This window comes from Saccopteryx bilineata, chromosome 6, assembly GCF_036850765.1.
Source record: "Saccopteryx bilineata isolate mSacBil1 chromosome 6, mSacBil1_pri_phased_curated, whole genome shotgun sequence".
NCBI classification, from domain to species: Eukaryota; Metazoa; Chordata; class Mammalia; order Chiroptera; family Emballonuridae; genus Saccopteryx; species Saccopteryx bilineata.
In genome coordinates this window covers 174523919-174542353 of record NC_089495.1, presented here as the reverse complement: position 1 = coordinate 174542353, position 18435 = coordinate 174523919, and the positions used below count along the sequence as shown (strand labels likewise).

At 38.8% G+C, this 18435-nt stretch overlaps 1 protein-coding gene across 4 annotated transcripts in view; it reads left to right on the top strand.

The window, feature by feature from the left end:
* The window catches only part of MACROD2 (mono-ADP ribosylhydrolase 2), a 2105833-nt gene that overhangs the window by 595337 nt on the left and 1492061 nt on the right, over positions 1-18435 (top strand). The gene's annotated exons all lie outside the window — the stretch shown is intronic.

The following is an 18435-nucleotide window of genomic DNA, read 5'->3' as shown; positions in this document are numbered from 1 at the left end:
TCTTCACATTTTCCCCCTGTATAGATGTAGACATTCAAATACTAATAACAAACACATATTAAAATAAATGGGTCAAACCATGTGTATTGTTTTGTGTTTAGCTTTGTTTACTTAATTCAACCATAATGTCCTCTCATGATAGCAAATATAGGGCCCCATCTTTATTTTTAATGATAGCCTCTATGACTATCAAAATTTATTTAACCAATCCATATATTTAATCATGTTTCTAATCACTTTAGTATAAATAACCACATTTGTAACATCCTTATAAGCACACCTATGCATGTATGTCTAATTTTCTCCTTAGGATGAATTACTAGAATTGCTATGTCAAATGTTACTATTAGGCATTGTTAGATTGTTCTCCAGAAATGCTTTGCCTATGTATATTATAATTAGCAGTGAAAACACTGTCTTGTGAAAGACATGGACTGATATTTGTATATGTAACATTTATATTCTATGCAGATCCAAATTAACCGAATTCTATGCCACACATATATTTTGATTTTGTTCACAGTAAAATGATTCCAACAACAATGAACATTTTTACACTTTAGGAAAGAGTTTCTATCTTTATTTTGAAAAGTCAGATTACCCACTAAAATGAAAATTCTCTATTCAAATGATTTTAATATTAATGAAACTTTTGGCTTTCCAATTGAAATGTTTAACAAATATTTCAAGATTTCCAGTACCTTTGAGAAGTATAATATAAAAGAAATTTTATCTGTATTAATATACAGGCACTGACTTGTCCTAGCCATGTGTCAAATGGCAGCTGATGAATTAAACAGTCTTGTTTCCATCTTGCTTTCCCTTTTCCAAGTTGGAAGTGACTGGATTGGAAGGAAATTTCCTTCATGCAAAGGCATAAATTCACTCATCTGTCTCACTTCCTCTTAGTGGTTTACATATATTTCTGATCATGAGCAGAGGATTAAAATTTGAATCTTGATCCACAGCTGCTATTTTTACTGTAAAATAGGTTATCTTTCCTCTCATTGTCATTATCAATCTCCTATTTAATTTACCTCACTCATTGAAGAAGCAAGCTCGTGATTCACTTTTTCTCCCTACTCCTAACACCATCCTGACTTGAGCCGCATGCAGATGGCCCTTTGAATTCCAATGGGAAAGTCTTCTCAATTCTTTGCCTTCCTCACCAATGATTATCTTTTTTCTCCATCACACGTTGGGCCCTGTATGAGTAAAACTGCATCACCCCTGAACTCATTTTCAATATACTGTTGTTTGACCATTGGCTTATCTGCTTTGGTAGTCCCATCACAATTATTTGACCTTACTGAGATGACTAATCCATTGACCTCACCACCTTCTCACTACCCACCATGCTCTCCTGTCTTCATTTTCCCCTGGTCTTACTTAGATTCCATGGTTGGTCATTTTAACTGCCGTACAAATACCTTGAACTATACCTCTTTCTCCTATCCTCTTAACAAACCCTATCTTAGTTGAACTCAGTTTGCCTTTTTTTTTCCTAAGCCTACTTCCAAACATCTAAATAAGACTAGAGAAAAAGAATCTCATAGTGAAGCCATTTAAATTCATGATCAAAAATCCCTAAAGGGAGATTCTCCCATTAAGTACATAAATTTGAATTCTCACACTTGTGATGATTATTTATACTTTTCCTTCTCCCTTATCACTATTAATTCAGATGGTGGTCTTCTGATGTAATATTATTTAAGGAAAGTGACAAAATTCTCACTCCCACAGAAGGATGAGCACCTATGACTTAACCAAAGCACTACTGAGCGTTTTCTTTTCTTTTTTTTCTTTTTCTTTTTCTTTTTTTTTTTTTTTTTGTATTTTTCTGAAGCTGGAAACAGGGAGAGACACTCAGACAGACACCCACATGTGCCCGACCGGGATCCACCCGGCACGCCCACCAAGGGGCGATGCTCTGCCCACCAGGGGGTGATGCTCTGCCACTCCAGGGCAGCGCTTTGTTGGGGTCAGAGCCACTCCAGCGCCTGGGGCAGAGGCCAAGGAGCCATCCCCAGCGCCCGGGCCATCTTTGCTCCAATGGAGCCTCGGCTGCGGGAGGAGAAGAGAGAGACAGAGAGGAAGGAGAGGGGGAGGGGTGGAGAAGCAGATGAGCGCTTCTCCTGTGTGCCCTGGCCGGAAATCGAACCCAGGACTTCTGCACGCCAGGCTGATGCTCTACCACTGAGCCAACCGGCGAGGGCTACTGAGAATTTTCTTGAATGACCTTTTTTCCTTCCTATCAACTAATTACCTTATAAAATGTATGATTATATTCTGTGAAAATTGGAGTTTTTTTTCTTTCTTCAGTACTTTTTTTTTCTTTTAATACTTCTACCTATCCTATTTCACTAATGAAATGACCAAATTATTATGACTATGTGCCCTTTTTGGTTGCTTTACTTACACTGTTAGAGGTAGCCTAGTATAAAGAAATTGAAATCTGAAGACTCAGTTTTGATCCTTTTGACCTCATACTTGTTTAGCTTGTGACTTTAGATGAGTTACTCAACTTCTTTAAGAGTCAGTTTGCCTGTCTGTACCATGGAGTTAATAATGCCAACCTCATTAGATTGTTTGGCTAAATGAGATGAGTTTGTAAATGTGCTTTGTAATCTGTAAAGCCCTACACATGTACAACCTGCTATCATTTTAATATTTTACATACAGATTATTTTTCATCATGGAAATTATTGTGATTTGAAATTTGGTGTTTAGGATCATGGTTTTAAATATCGCTAAACTGAAAATTTATACTGTGTCATATTTTCAAAATGCCAATTTGGATCAGAAATATGGTTTGCAAAAGCATTAAGTCTGAAGAACAATTTTTCCAGTTTTATTTTTTCTTGAGAGTAAGTGATGAATTCCTGATGAGACTGCATCATTATTGCTTACATACAGTTGATATATTTCCATTACTGTGTAAATAAATTACTATGTAAACATTTGGTTGAAACCAAATGAGTCTTATGTGGGAATGAAGGCAGTTTGTTGTTCTTGGCTTTCTGTTTCTTCACAAAAGCATTTCTTAATCTTTTAATTTCCAAATATAATAGTGTTTTTGAAGGAATATGGAGAAAGAGTGCCCAAAGTGTTTATTTAGTCTTCAAAAAACATGTGAAAATATCAAGGAACTTTGTCATCTTTAAATCTGGAATCATTTTGGAAGATCTGCTTTGAAAATTAAGCTTCTAACACTAAGGAACTGGCTTACCCTACTATCTTGTTTCAAGGAAAATAGAGAAGGCAAGTCGGCTGAAATGAAATCTGGTTCATTATTCACTAGCCTCAGGGACAATCACATTTAGAAGAAAGGCTATAATTAGCTCAATTGTTGCTTTTTACCCTGCATGTGGTAACATCCAGTGGTTTCTCCTTTCCTTTTTAAAAAACAAATTTTTTGTTAAGACTCCAAATATTATTCCCAATTTATATATTTTAGATTTTGCAATTCTAATAGGTAATAGAGAAGTTGGTTTTAGTACTCAATTATATAATATTCACAGACATAACTATAAACACAAAATTTTGTATTTTTAAAACTTGATGTTAACAACTAAGGTGCCACAACGAAGAACTAATGCTTCTTATCACTTTCCCTTCCTGTCTGTCCCTCTCTGTCCTTCTCTGCCTCTGTTTCTATCAAAAAACAAAAAACAAAAAACAAAACCCAACTTGGTGTTATATAAATAACTTTTAGTTATACTCATTTTGTTCACTATAGCTATGTCCAAATAATAGTGATTCAGAATATATTTTTCTTGGGAAATTCCTCCAATGTAAACAAATCTGAGCTTCTCTACCTTTGTTTGCTTTTCGTCTGCCTAAAGACTGGGGTTGAGAGTTAGTTTTAATTAAAGTTTAAAAGTAATGAACATGACAATTAAACATATGGACACTCCCAGAAGCATTGCTGTAAGCAGTATGTTTATTTGCAGACTCTCTCAAGCCTCATCATGATCATATTAAAAATTCTTTTTGTTTAAGACTTTTTTTTTTAATGAGAAAGAGAGAGACAAACAGGAAAGGAGAGAATTGAGAAGCATCAACTTGTAGTTGCAACATTTTAGATGTTCATTGATTGCTTCTCATAGGGACCTTGACCTGGATGGGGGACTCCAGCTGAACCAGTGACCCCTTGCTCAAGCCTGTGACTCTGGGCTCAAACCAGCAACCATGGGGTCATGTTGATATACCCACGCTCAAGCTGGCAACCTTGGGGTTTTGAAATTGGGACCTCAGTTTCCCAGGTTGATGCTCTATAATACACTGCTCTATCACCAATCAGGCTGTTTAAAATCATTTTGCATAAACCTCCCTCATATTTCTTTTGTTATTTATAGTTTAAAATACATAAGTCTAGTTTTCTTTCCTTTATATATTTTTGCATTCATTGTATCCATTTTTCCATAAGTATTTATCTTTTTAAGATTTCAAATCAATTATGCATGTGAATAGTTTTCAATTACTAAGTAGGGTTGAACTTTTAAAGTTTTAAGTCCTGCAGTCTATGACTACAAAAAATGATAGTGGTAGTACAGGATATAATTTTATACTGCTAATATGAATTTTTACATACAGTGCTTAAGTATATTTTGGTAATATTTTGAATCCTTAATTCTTCATGTTGGTTTAACTAACATTTCTTGAGAGAAACTAAACATATTAATTGATTTACATATTAATTAAGTGATTTTCACCAGGCTACTTACTGTGAAAATTGTAAAATTTATTTGCTGTGAAGCTTTCTCCATAGCCTAAGTGTATATGAGGAAATCTAGTAGGGAAAGTAGTTTGGAGCTTAGGAAATGCTTTTAATTGATGATTTCAGACTTCCCACTGCCCTACAATTTGTGTTATACACATTTTCCACGGTGCTAGGCTACATGCTGAAAATATTGGGTTATATTCAAAGATGAAGAGTTATAACATATAAATCATTAGTTTGAGAGATGAAAAGTTATACTCTAAACACATATTAGTTATATTTGTATTATATTTATATCAATTAGATGAGTTTTTGGCTTTGGGTATATATGTTTCAAAGTTGAATGCAAAGTATAGATATAAATGGGGAAAGCTATATTGATTTATACATATGATTAAAAATATGTATTAGTGTATTAATTTAAGATTAAAATAATAAATTTACAATGGTGTTCTGGGTATGTCAGGGTGAGGATTTTACTATCTGGCAGGGTAGAGGCTTTCCCAAATAGTTATAAGACTATATATTAAGTACAGTAATAAAGGTATGAAAAAAAGAACTCTAGAAAGCAGAAGAAAGAATAGGAGGGGGTGGAAGCTGGCATGAGAAAGGCTTCCAGAAGAGATGACACTTATGTTGAGCGCTATTAAAATGCATGATAATTACTATTAAAGCATTGAAGACAGGGATGGCAGAAGAGGGGTAAGAGCTGGCAAGAGATAGGAGAAGGATTATTGGAAGATGGTGAATTTCACTGGAACTTTGGAGGGGAGTGGAACTCTGACAGACAGAGCGAAAGGTATCTAGATCATGGACTAGCAGGAGTAAAGTCACAGATGGGGAAGATGCTGGACCTATTCTGCGGTATTTCCATTTGACTTGATGTGAGCCACATAAGAGGAAGACATGGTTGAAGAAACAGCTTTAGACCAGAGTGTAGGGAGCCTAAAATGCTAAGCTGAGCTGTTTGGACCTTGATCTGTAGGAAGAGTCTTTCAGCAGCAGGGCATAGGGTGGCTTAGAAAGTGGAGAGACTGGAAGCAGAGCTATGTGTCAAGAGGCAGTAATTGAACTGTAAAAGTGAGGGGCAGATTTAATAAAGTCCTGAACGGAGCAGGCTAAGGCAGTGGTAATGGAAAGGTGGCAACTGATGCAAGAGACACCATGGACAAGGAATCGACAGGACTTGGCTCTGAGCCCACGTGGCAGGGATGACAAGGGAGGAGGACTGCAGAACGAGTGGGTTTTGAGCCCGTGTGAGGAGGAAGGTGGCCCAGTGACAGAGATAGCCATCAGCACAGTAGGAGCGGGGCTGTCAGTTGAATTACAGTGTTGAAAGCACATAGAAGTTGACATCTTCAGCAGTCACTGGGAATTCAGGGCCTGGAAAGCAGGACAAACTCAGCTATTGAGTCCACCATAGTCTGGGTAGTGCTGACATGATAAGAAATTACTATTTTCAAGAACAAATGAGTAAAGCTTTCAAAATGTGGCAAAGCCATAGAATATACCCTAAAATCTCCCAGATCTCAGCCAAGCACTTAATCTTTCAGTGGCTTAATTTTCTCAGCTATACAATGTGAAAAATAGTTCCAGTTCCATGTCCCTCTTGTAGATTCTGGGATTGTATTAAAGGTATTGTTTTGGTCACAAATCTATATAGGAGACTATGTAGGTATATATGCATATGTTTTTATTATATTGAGAAAATGCCAAAAAGAAAATAGCTATTATTTTAATTTATTCAATTGTAAATTATAAGACATTCTAAATATATTTGTTAAAATAATTAACTATTATTAGGTTTTTATTCTGTGCCAGGCAGAATTTTAAGTGCTATTCAAGTGTTAAATAATTTAATCATTACATTATCACTATGGCATTGTGTTTTACAGATGAGGAGACCAAGGCTCTGAGAAATTAAATAGCATTTGTAAATCAGGGACTGGAACGCAAGCACCCAGGCTTCAGAGCCAGGCTCCTATCTATTAGCCCATGCAGCCTCCATCTGCTTCAGACCATGCTTCATTTTGTTATTGTGTTTGTGTGAATGTGGCTGCCCTGTCTTGTTAACAGTGTGACCTTGAGAAAGTTGCTTACTGCCCTGAACCCTGGTCCTTCATCTGTAAATACAAAGCTGTACAGAGAGTTAAATATGTGTGAAATTCTTGCATAGCATGCTCATAACAGTCAATCATCAGGGCTGACAGTAGGCTCAGTGTAGAGAACTCTGATGGTTTTTAGGGGCCCATAAAAATGCTTTATTTTTTTTAATCAGATGGAAAAAATGAACTTTTGGTTGAATAAAATGTTTGACAGATATTATTAATATGTTATCTTTATACCAAAGTAATTGTAAAATATAATTTTTTAATTTTTGCTCTAAAGAGAGCAAAAGTGGGTTGACTCTATGAAAGTCATAACTTAGTCTCGGTCATCACTTCTTACTAGGATCCTTTAAAGCACTTTTAGTGTCTGAGCCATAATGCTTTCCCAAACATTTTGTTGATTGATCATTAGCCAATTAATGTCTAGCCCGTGTAAATTAAAAGAAACTTAAAAGTGGCACTTATATTCCTCACCCAACAGTAATTGTCTAACATTTCCTAAGTTCATTATTTCTTTTTCTGGGCTACCTCTGTACTGCGTGGTTAAATTTCTCACGCCATATTTAAACAATTTATTTACATATCTATGTCTCATACTAGACCATCAAAAGTATCTTGAGAACATGGATTGTATCTTACCCACTCTTATATCCCTAGGAACCAGCAGAGTACATGGCATACAGAAAGTTACTTATAAAAGTGTGGTGAAGAAAATTCATTCAATTGGCAATACTGACGCTGTGTTGCCATTCATAGGCTAACTGTTGCTTGTGAATGTGCTTTGCAACTAACATTTCACCTAAAACTGTAGATAACCAAATTTAAAATTTGCCATCTATCCTGCAAGATTAGCTCTTTCTTAGAACTTTTCTATACTGTGCAGCATTACTCTCCACCGTCCTTATTATTCCTTAAAAATTAGAAAAGTTAAATAAATTAAATGGTCAGGTCCTTAGATATCTTATGTGTGCACTGCCGTGTTATGAAGGATTCTGTGTCCCACTGACCTAATGGGACCAGCGTGAGAGCGAGAAGTGAGCCCTAATTCCTCAGTACCAAAGACGTGCCAGCGTTATCTAATTCCAGAATGGGAGACAGCACGCAAGGTGGGGCAGATGTGTTTATGTTTACAGTTGTGAGTACTCAAAACAGTTCATTTTTGTATTATTATTTATTAATTATTATATTGTTTCCATACTAGCAACTGTAAATCTACTTTCGCCTCACCCTGTATATCACTGCTTGGTCTTAAGCATCTACTTTTAAGGATGTAGATGTATTTTTAAATTTTATTTTAATATTATTTATATAATTTGTATAGCTCTGAAGGGCAGAAGAACATATAATAGATTGCTCACAAAAATGAGGAGATATTTATTGCTTTATATTTGTTTTTAAATATCCCCTAAATTTTGTGAACAGTATAAATTATTAGGCAATTTGTTCCTGATTAGTTGGTACCATGTAGTTTTTTGTTTTTTTTTAAGAGACTGCCACGTACTATTTTATTTTTTATTTATTTTTATGTTTCCTACGCTCTGATTTATAACTTTCTCAGGCTTACAGAATTCTTACAGCTGAATAGTTTGTACTGCATGAGTGTAGTGTGTAGAGCAGCGGTTCTCAACCTGTGGGTCACGACCCCTATGGGGGTCGAACGACCAAAACACAGGGGTCGCCTAAAGCCATCGGAAAATACATATTTATTATACAATACATTTTTTTTATAAATAAATTTTTATTTTAATGGGGTGACATCAATAAATCAGGGTACATATATTCAAAGAAAACATTTCCAGGTTATCTTGTCATTTAGTTCTGTTGCATACCCATCACCCAAAGAGAGATCGTCCTCCGTCACCCTCTATCCAGTTTTCTTTGTACCCCTCCCCCTCCCCTTCCCCCTCTCCCCCCTTCCCTCCCCCCACCTCCCATAACCACCACACTCCTGTCCATGTCTCTTAGTCTTGCTTTTATGTCCCGCCAATGTATGGACTCCTGCAGTTCTTGTTTTTTTCTGATTCGCTTATTTCACTCCGCATAATGTTATCAAGGTTCCACCATTCTGCTGTAAGTGATCCGATGTCGTCGTTTCTTCTAGCTGAATAGTATACCATGGTGTATATGTGCCCCATCTTCTTTATCCAGTCTTCTATTTTTTTTTACAGTGATTAAAAGCCTTTAAGCAAACTCTTGGCCAATACAGCAAGAATCCATAAAAGAGTAGTGTCCTTAACATGTTCACCAAGTCCAAATTGGCCCCATCACCATGCCAAATCCATGAAAAATGCAATCCCAACCACAGTTCAGTCTGTTAGGAGCTGTCACAGGGAGCAGGAGTCCAGGAAAAGTCCACACAGGAAAAGTCCGCATGGCACTGGAATTGTTGTCACCATTCTATACTTTGCAGCTCATGTCCAAGTCCCAATGACCGCTGCTTCTAGCTGGTAATGATTCAGGTAGACTGGAAAAGCCATTTGCAGCATGCATGGATATGGAGCTTCTGTTCTCCTCTGCCTGGAGAGATGAGACCAGGTTGCTTTTCCCTGGAGCTCTGTGACTGTGGCATGGTAAAGAGAACCTTGGGATACACTAAGCTGGGTGGCAAAGGGAAATTCATAATACAAGTTGGCAAAAGGGGGAAAGAGAGCTCTAAATTAGGAGTAGGTCCCAGCCTGAAATATGAGTGGGACATTGAGGTAGGAGGGATAAAGAAAACACTATATATTAAGCAAAGCAGCAGAAAATAGGACTATCAACACCCACAACAGAGATCTTAGAGGGAAGAATAAAAAACCTGACTATTCAGGCAAAACATAGTTACGTGGCCCTTGTGCAAATGAGATCAGTTTACCTGCTTCTTGGAAGAAATACCCTAGGCTCGTCCACAGTGTCATAGATGGGGCCGACGGCCCTGGGCACCTTCAGCCTTCAGTGGCAAACCCCAGCTTTCTGGGCAAGGTTAAGTCATAGGTGGCTGGAGCAGGGCTGGAAGAGACTGAACCCTTCCTTAGAGGAGCGAGGGGGAAGCCTACCTTCCAGAGTCCCTGTTTCCTCACAGCAGAGGCATGTAAGCCTGGCAGGCTTTAGCTCAATGACCTTCCTTTCCACTATTGAAGCAGGACCCAGATGGCATCCTATGAGACCCCTTTGGGGCATTGGAGCTTTTAAGGGTGTATCCTAAAAGCTTGTAGTTCCCCTGATCTCTGTTGGGCTTTTTCTGCCTCTAGGTATCTTAAAAGCCATGCTCAGAAGATCTCGCTGAGGGGTTTGAGGATCCCCATCCGCCTATATACATCTTTTCCATATATCTGGAGCTATTTGGAAAAAGACAAAACAGTGTTATTAGCTGGATCTAATAAAGAAGATAGTAGTTTGCAGGCGAAAAAGATTTGGTGTCTCCTGTTCATCAGCCTTCAAAAGAAATGTAAATTTTTTTTTTTAAGTAAAAAGCATGATATGGTTGACCCGTAGGAGTCATTGGCCTGGTGTGCAGGATTCCCGAGTTCGATTCCTGGCCAGAGCACACAGGAGAAGCACCCATCTACTTCTCCACCCCTCCCCCTCTCCCTCCTCCCAGTCTCTCACTTCCCTTCCCGCAGCCAAGGCTCCACTGGAGCAAAGCCACCCCAGGCACTAAGGATGGCCCCATGGCCTCCGCCCTTGTCGCTAGAATGGCTCTGTTTGTAACAGAGCAACACCCCAGATGGGCAGAGCATTACCCCCTGGTAGGCATGCCAGGTGGATCCTGGTCAGGCGCATGCGGGAGTCTGTCTGACTGCCTTCCCATTTCCATCCTCAGAAAAATACAAAAAATAAATAAATAAAAGAAAAAATACAACAATAAAAAAAAATAAAGAAAAGAAAAGAAAAAAAAAAGGCATTCCCTTGTGCTGAAGCTCCAGGGAGCATGGAGTGAGCTTGAGTATGTCCTATGAAACATGGAGCTCTATGTTGACATATAAGTCTTTGAAGAAGGAGGAACTGCTGAAATAGTTCATCAGCATTTGTCCCTAAGACAGCAGTACAATACAATACATTTTTAAATAAAATATGTATTTCTGATGGCTTTAGGCGACCCCTATGTTTTGGTCGTTCGACCCCCGTTGGGGTTGTGACCCACAGGTTGAGAACCGCTGGTGTAGAGTGATAATGGAAGAGTGGGGCACTGGTGGGAAGGAAACTGTTTGCAGTGGGGACGGTTGTGGATGATGGCATTAATCACATCAACGAGGCTGGAGAAAAGGATCGTTTTTGTCCTTGCTCTAGTCCCATCCTGTACAATAGCCTGGGTACTTGCAGAGATTATTTTGCATTCTTAGTATCTCTTTAAAAGAGGCTGGTTTTAGCTATGGAAAACCAATGTATGCTCATGTACACAGAATGACATTTCACAATGTTGGCATGGTTTCATACTTGGGGTCTCATGTTTATTGGATTATTCTAAAGATGTGCAAATTGCTAATTATAAAGGCAGGATAATTGTTAAGAAAAATGAGTAATTGTTATCTTGATATGATATTTTACAGGATGATTTTTTCATTTTAGTATAACAATTAATACTATCTACTGTTAGCATAACGTTTCTCAGTTGTCAGTGTATTGTCATATGCAGTGTTTCTTAGGATGCTCAGAATCCCACGAGGGGGCTTGCACGGCTACCTCATGTTGGGTGATATCATTACAGCCCCTTTATTCACACTTCCAGGCCTGGTCATTATTACCCAAAGCAGGGTGGCCTTGCTGCAGAACATCTGAGTCCGAAGAGCTTCCTACATAAGCCATGAACTGAAATGATCTCTCAAAACCATCTGTGACCAAATCCTCGCCTCCAGTGAGTGTGCCCCCTTTCCTCAAGGCAATCTTATTTCAGTGTCTGTTGCTCTGCCCTGTCACAGAGTTTTGCTGGCAGTTATCCTGATCGATCTTAACAGGTCTTTCAAACTTTGAACGGTACTGAAAGAGGCGGATTAAGGTCTATGGAGGCCCCAGGCACAGAAGAAAATATTGGGCCCCTTAAAAAGACAGAGACAGGGAAAATAAAAATACATGTTGACAATATTTTTAAATTTAAGAAAAAATATTATGTACTACTATTAATGCTAAAATAGCACACATGAAACCAAATGTAGTGTCATTAGAAAAAAGTGTAAAGTTTGGGTTTTGCGGGTCTCTTCAGAAGTCGGGGCCCAGGGTGCACACCTGGTGCACCCACCATTAAATCTCCCTTTGTTACGGAGCAGGTAACAGCTCCTACTTCCAGGGAAGATCAGGGGACTCCACAAAAGACATCTTTGGTCTTATTCCAAATTCCTTCTCTCCTCTCTTTGAAAAGCATGTTGCCTTTATGCTGCATGTTCTCACGACTAAGGGGACATCTTCAAGAGGCCCAAGAGGTCAGTGTCTCTGACTCTACCCGTGGGAAAGCTGGTATAATTTTATATTTATTTATTTATTTATTTATTAATTGATTGATTGATTATATTTTTCTGCAGTGAGAAGCAGGGAGGCAGAGAGACAGACTCCCACATGTGCCCAACTGGTATCCACCTGGCATGCTCACCAGGGGTTTATTGATGCTCTGTTCATCTGGGGTGTTGCTCCATTGCAACCAGAGCCATTCTAGCACCTGACGCGGAGGCCATGGAGCCATCCTCAGTGCCTGGGCTAACTTTGCTCCAGTGGAGCCTTGGCTGTGGGAGAGGAAGAGAGACATAGAGAGAAAGGAGAAGGGGAAGGGTGGAGAAGCAGATGGGTGCTTCTCCTGAGTGCCTTGGCAAGAATTTGAACTCTGGACTTTCACATGCTGGCCAATGCTCTACCGCTGAGCCAGCTGGCTATGGCCTTAAAGCTGGTATCATTTTTTATTTTTATTTATTTTTTTTACAGAGACATAGAGTCAGATAGACAGGGACAGACAGACAGGAATGAAGACAGATGAGAAGCATCAATCATTAGTTTTTTGTTGCGACACTTTAGTTGTTCATTGATCGCTTTCTCACATGTGCCCTGACCATGGGCCTTCAGCAGACCAAATAACCCCTTGCTCGAGCCAGAGACCTTCAGTCCAAGCTGGTGAGCTTTGCTCAAACCAGATGAGTCTGCGATCAAGCTGGCAACTTCGGGGTCTCAAACCTGGACCCTCCTCATCCCAGTCTGACACTCTATCCACTGTGCTACTGCCTGGTCAGGCCTGGTATCATTTTAAAATAAATCCCTGTTGGGTGTTCCACTCAATCTCAGTATGAACATGCCTTCATCATACTTCTGTCTGGACAACACTAGACAGTTTGCACTTGCACCTTTGCTTTGTCAAAACCCATTGAAATAGTTAGGATGCATATTACTCTCTTCAATTCCTGGTGGAAAGATTGAAGCCTATTAAAATGAGACTTACTAAGAAGAGCTAATTGTGGAGTATATTATATAGTTTCCTGGGTTTGCTATTACAAAATAGCACTAACTGGGTGGCTTATACAACAGGCATTTATTGTCACTTCTGGAGGGTAGAAGTACAAAATCAAGGTGTTGGCAAAGTTGGTTCCTTCTGAGCACTGAGGAGGAATTCATTTCATTCCTACCTCCTGAGCTTCCAATAGCTTCAGGAGTTCCTTTGGACGGTAGATGACATTCTTCCTGTGGCTTCACAGGGTCTTCCCTCTGTATGTGTCGTTCTGTGTGTCCACCTGTTCTCTTTATGTAAGGATGTCAGTTGTTTTGGATAAGACCACTCTGATAGCCTCATTTTAACTTGATCATCTGTAAAGATACTTTTTCTAAATAATTTTGACAAGTACTGAAGGTTAGTACTTCAACATCTTCTATGTGAGAAAACATCAACCCATAACAGGGAGGAGAGGGGAGCACAGACTATACATTAAGTTTTCTGATATTGACTACTACAGGGTTTGTACTATATGCTGAAGCCTCTTGTAATTAATTTTTTTTCAGTAACTATTTGTTTAGGAATATACTTAGTTCTTTAAGTTTAATGGCTTCTGAATCTACAGATTTGTTACTTTGAAATTTTCTTTTTAAAGACTTCTCAACTGAATTTTTACTCATTTCCATAATATAATCAGTTTTCTAAGAACTACTCTAAACACCTTTGAAAAACATTTGTTTGTTACTTATTTTATTTTTTATTTTTTTGTATTTTTCTGAAGTTGGAAATGGGGAGTCAGTCAGACAGACTCCCGCATGTGCCTGACTGGGATCCAGCTGGCATGCCCACCAGGGGGCGATGCTCTGCCCATCTGGGGTGTTGCTTTGTTGCAACCAGAGCCATTCTAGTGCCTGAGGCAGAGGCCATAGAGCCATCCTCAGCACCCAGGCCAACTTTGCTCCAGTGGAGCCTTGGCTGCAGGAGGGGAAGAGAGAGACAGAGAGGAAGGAGAGGGGCAGGAGTGGAGAAGCAGATGAGTGCTTTTCCTATGTGCCCTGGCCGGGAATCGAACCTGGGACTCCTGCACGCCAGGCCGACGCTCTACCACTGAGCCAACCGGCCAGGTTCTGTTTGTTATTTTTAATAACAAAAGAGATTGTCAGGCTTTTAAAGAAAAAGCAAATAGGGGACAGTACCTGCGGGCAGTATAGAATACCCCTATTTGTAATCTTAGAGTTATGTATTCATGTGTGTGTGCTTCTAGTCATACTACCTCAGAACTATAGAATAAAAAAATTATTATCTGCTGTTTGGTTTTACTTGTGGATATAGATACCTTATCTGCTCCCATAAGAAAGTAAGTTCAGAATTATAAAATAGATTGGGTACTTGGCACTTTTTATAACCATGGCCTAGAATAATACTTAGATACTTACTAAATTTAAACAAGTGAATTTAACTGTCATTATATTTTTATATCAATATAAGTACAAATATAGTAGTTAGAAAATTGGGCAGTGAAGTAAAAAATATATATATATGGTTGAGTCAGCACTCTCCCATTATTATAGGAGTGGCCTCACTTCCAAGCTCTAGTTTTCTCATGTCCAAAATTGAAATGATAATGGCGTATTTCTCATAGGACTTCTGGGGAAATTGTCTAAGAAAATATATGTATCATGTTTATAATAGTGCCAGGCACTTTGTGAGCAGGCAATAAACTGTTGTCATCGCCAACTAAATGAATTAGTCACACTGAAATTATACTTGCTCTTTTACTCTATTAAATCACAACCGTGGGCCTGAAGAGCAGGAGGGGCTGTGAGACTATGCTTTCCCCTTTATAAGAGTCATAGTTGCCAATAAAGTATTGTTTTATATCCGAGAGTGTAACTGTGGATCTGTTGTTTTAAATAGTTCCTTCTATACCGATTACAGTTAAAATTTACCGTGAGGCATAAGATTTAAAATTTTTTTAAATTATCATGTCATTTGGCTATTGATTTTTGCTTTCTTTAACACCAGACTCCCTTCCCTGTGCTTTTATTTCCATAATTTTTTGTTGTTTTACTCTATTCATTAGAGTAGCTACATTTCCTGATGTTATATATTTTTATTTTTTCAAATGCTAGTTTATTGATTTCAGTACATAAAAACAACGCAAATCTCCGTGCTATATGTAATATATGATATATCCACCGCAGGAAGAAAGGGGTAGTGCACACACTCAGCAAGGGCAAGCCACCCAGTCTCACACTCCACACAAAATCAGTGTTCGCATTCTGAGATGGTAGCTTTTAATATTGTCTTTTGACTTTCCCCATTGTTTGGTGAATCAAATTTCATCTGTATCGACCCCCTCTTCTACCTGGCCATGTGCTTCATCACAGAATATATATAAATATATGGGAAAGAGCCCAGGCGGAAAGCAAAGTCAACAGGGGCTGTATGTCCGTTTCCAAGACTAACATTCCTGTTTCGTAGAGATGGCTCCTGATAGGACTGCTAAAGTAGCAAGAATTCACAAGTTGAAGTTTATTTTCATTGTCTACTGTTGTCAAGCGGAGAGAAACAAGCTCTGAGGCGCCTAAGCAGTGTTCTAGTGTAGAGGACGGTAACCCAAGTTAATTCCTCCTGTTTTTCCCTTTGTCTGCCCCCCACCAGTCTCTCCTACTGTAGCCCTGTCTTTCTTTCAAAGTCAGCTAAGGGCAGTTGATTTCATTAGCATATGACTCTCCTCACTGTCCTATTAAAGATTCTAAGTCCTTTACCTGCAATTCTGAAATGTGATTTTCATAATACAAAATGTTCAAAGAACCAAAGTACTTTTATAACCTAACTAATGTGAAGCTATTTAAGGTTATTTTTCTCATACTTGATGTACATATTCATACATTTGGCTACTAAAATATAAATGTGCTTCATTGCAGAATATCGCCCCAAATTCTACTGGGAGTGTTACATAGCTTGTAGTATGTGCCCTAGGTTACCTTCCTAAAACCTAAATAGTTTGAATTACAGATACAACTGGTCCCCCCTGCACCTAAGAAGGCCTAACCCAAGGAGATGGCCAAGGACCAGTGTAATGAGGGAGAGGGCTCAAGGAGGTGTTTCTATCTTAACTGTAATTCTGTTCAGTGCTCACATTGTGCTATGACAGTGATGGCATGAACCCTCTGCAGCTCCCTACTTGTTATTTTGTCTGTTTCTCACCATGTCTCGCAGACTAAGGCATGTTTCCTGAATTCCTTAACTAAATGTTTTTTGTTTCTACCAATGGCACTTAACAGATTTCTGTCCTCAAATGAAATAGTTTTCCTTTGTGATCAACACTACACAGCAATTAGTCTGAACAGAGCCTTGATTTAGAGCTACTTTATGAATAGTACGTATTTGTGGGGACAGCAAACCTATAAATCTATGCCATTGTTTTCTTTCTGAGTTGAAAGCAACTCTGAGATATACCCAAGATCCTGCTTAGAGCCTCTGGAAAGAAGAGAATAAAGGACAGAAGCAGAGGACAGAAGAAAAAACAAGAAGATGTCTTTCCTTATGGTGGACAGTTAGGTGAATTATTTTGAATTGCTGTTAAAATTACCTGGAAAATTTCTACCAATGATTTATCAGGTTTTCACTCTATAACACACTGTGAGAGTTCTGTATATTTTCCCCTTGACCCCATAAATTTCACAGGAATAAAGGGAAATGAAAAATAAGGCATTTTGTAGTATGAGTGGGCCCTTCAGTACCAGGTGTGAAGACAGTAAAGTGTATTCCATTCCTCCACGCTACCCACATTTGGGGCCACATAATTCTTTGTTTTCTAGGGCTGTCCTGTGCATTGTGGGAAGTTAGCAGCGTCCCTGATCTCTACCCTCTAAATGTTAGTAGCACTCCCTCCCCTCCCCAGTGATGGCATGGAAAATTTTCTCCATATATTGTGATAGATACTTGAGGGGCAAAATCCCTCCCCCCTGCCCCATTGAGAACCATAGCTATGAGCTGTCTCTTGTGTGTTTTGGAGGTTTCTGCAGGTAGAGGAAGTGTTGCCATTGTCACAGCTTTATAGACAAGGGTGGGAATAATACAGACCTGTGTGTCTTTTTGGATTTTACTTTGCATCTCATTCATTCATTCATTCATTTGTTAATTCATTCAGCTGACATTTATTGATTGCTAATAGTGTGCCAGAGCTTAACTGGGTGCTGGAATAGTTGTGAATAAGAAATTGAAGTTTCTAGTCTCATGGAGTGCACCTTCTGAAAGGTGAGAGGTGGAATTGACAAATGTAAAAAATTAAGTAAGTATAGCTAGTGCTCAACTTACGACCACAATTGGTTCCGACAGACCAGTCGTAACACAATTTGGTAGTAAGTTGAGTAGGCTATATGTACAGTACTGTGAAATGATGTTATCAAAATCTTTAAGTTATATTTTATCATAATTTTCTTTCATTATTTTTATATATCATAATTTTCTTTGTTCATTTTATGTCATTTGTATCATCTCTACACCATTTTGTTTCTTATTTTTACATTTGTCAGGTTTAAGTAAAACACTGCATTACCAGTACAACTGGTTTAATATTTGCAAAGACAATTTCCTCTCGGTAGAAATCTTGGGAGGGGTTTGATGAAAAATATGCAAGACACAAAACACAAATTGCTGTACTGAGTCTGGGATAACAGTTGAAATGGTGCATGCGGAGATGGTAGTGTTGCCGGAAACTGGTCTGCACTGTCGTAGGCCCAGCTGGGCAACGCTTGCGCTGCCAGACACAGAGAAGTCGGGCCTAGCGATTGTGGTCGTAAAGTCAAATGTTTGTAAGTTGCATAGGTCATAAGTCGATCAATATTTATAACTTGTAAATAGTAAATCAGTAACCAAGTGAATGACTAATACAATTTCACGGTGAAAGGCTCTAATTATAGGTAACTGGGCAGAGTGATTGGAGGATAAATGAGTGCTACTTTAGATAAGATTATCGGGGAACTTTCTCTAAGGAGGTAACATTTGAGCTGAGAGAGAAACCGATCTAAGGAACGTAAGGTGTATTTCAGAAAAAGGGGATAGAAACTATGACTGCTTTCAGATGTGGATAAATTAGTTCTGTCCAGTGGCAGCGAGAAGTCCAGTTTGGCAGGAACAGAGTTTAAGGAGTGGTGCTTGATGAGATTTCAGTGTTCAGTGAGATCTGTGTGCTACAGCAAGCCCTTTGC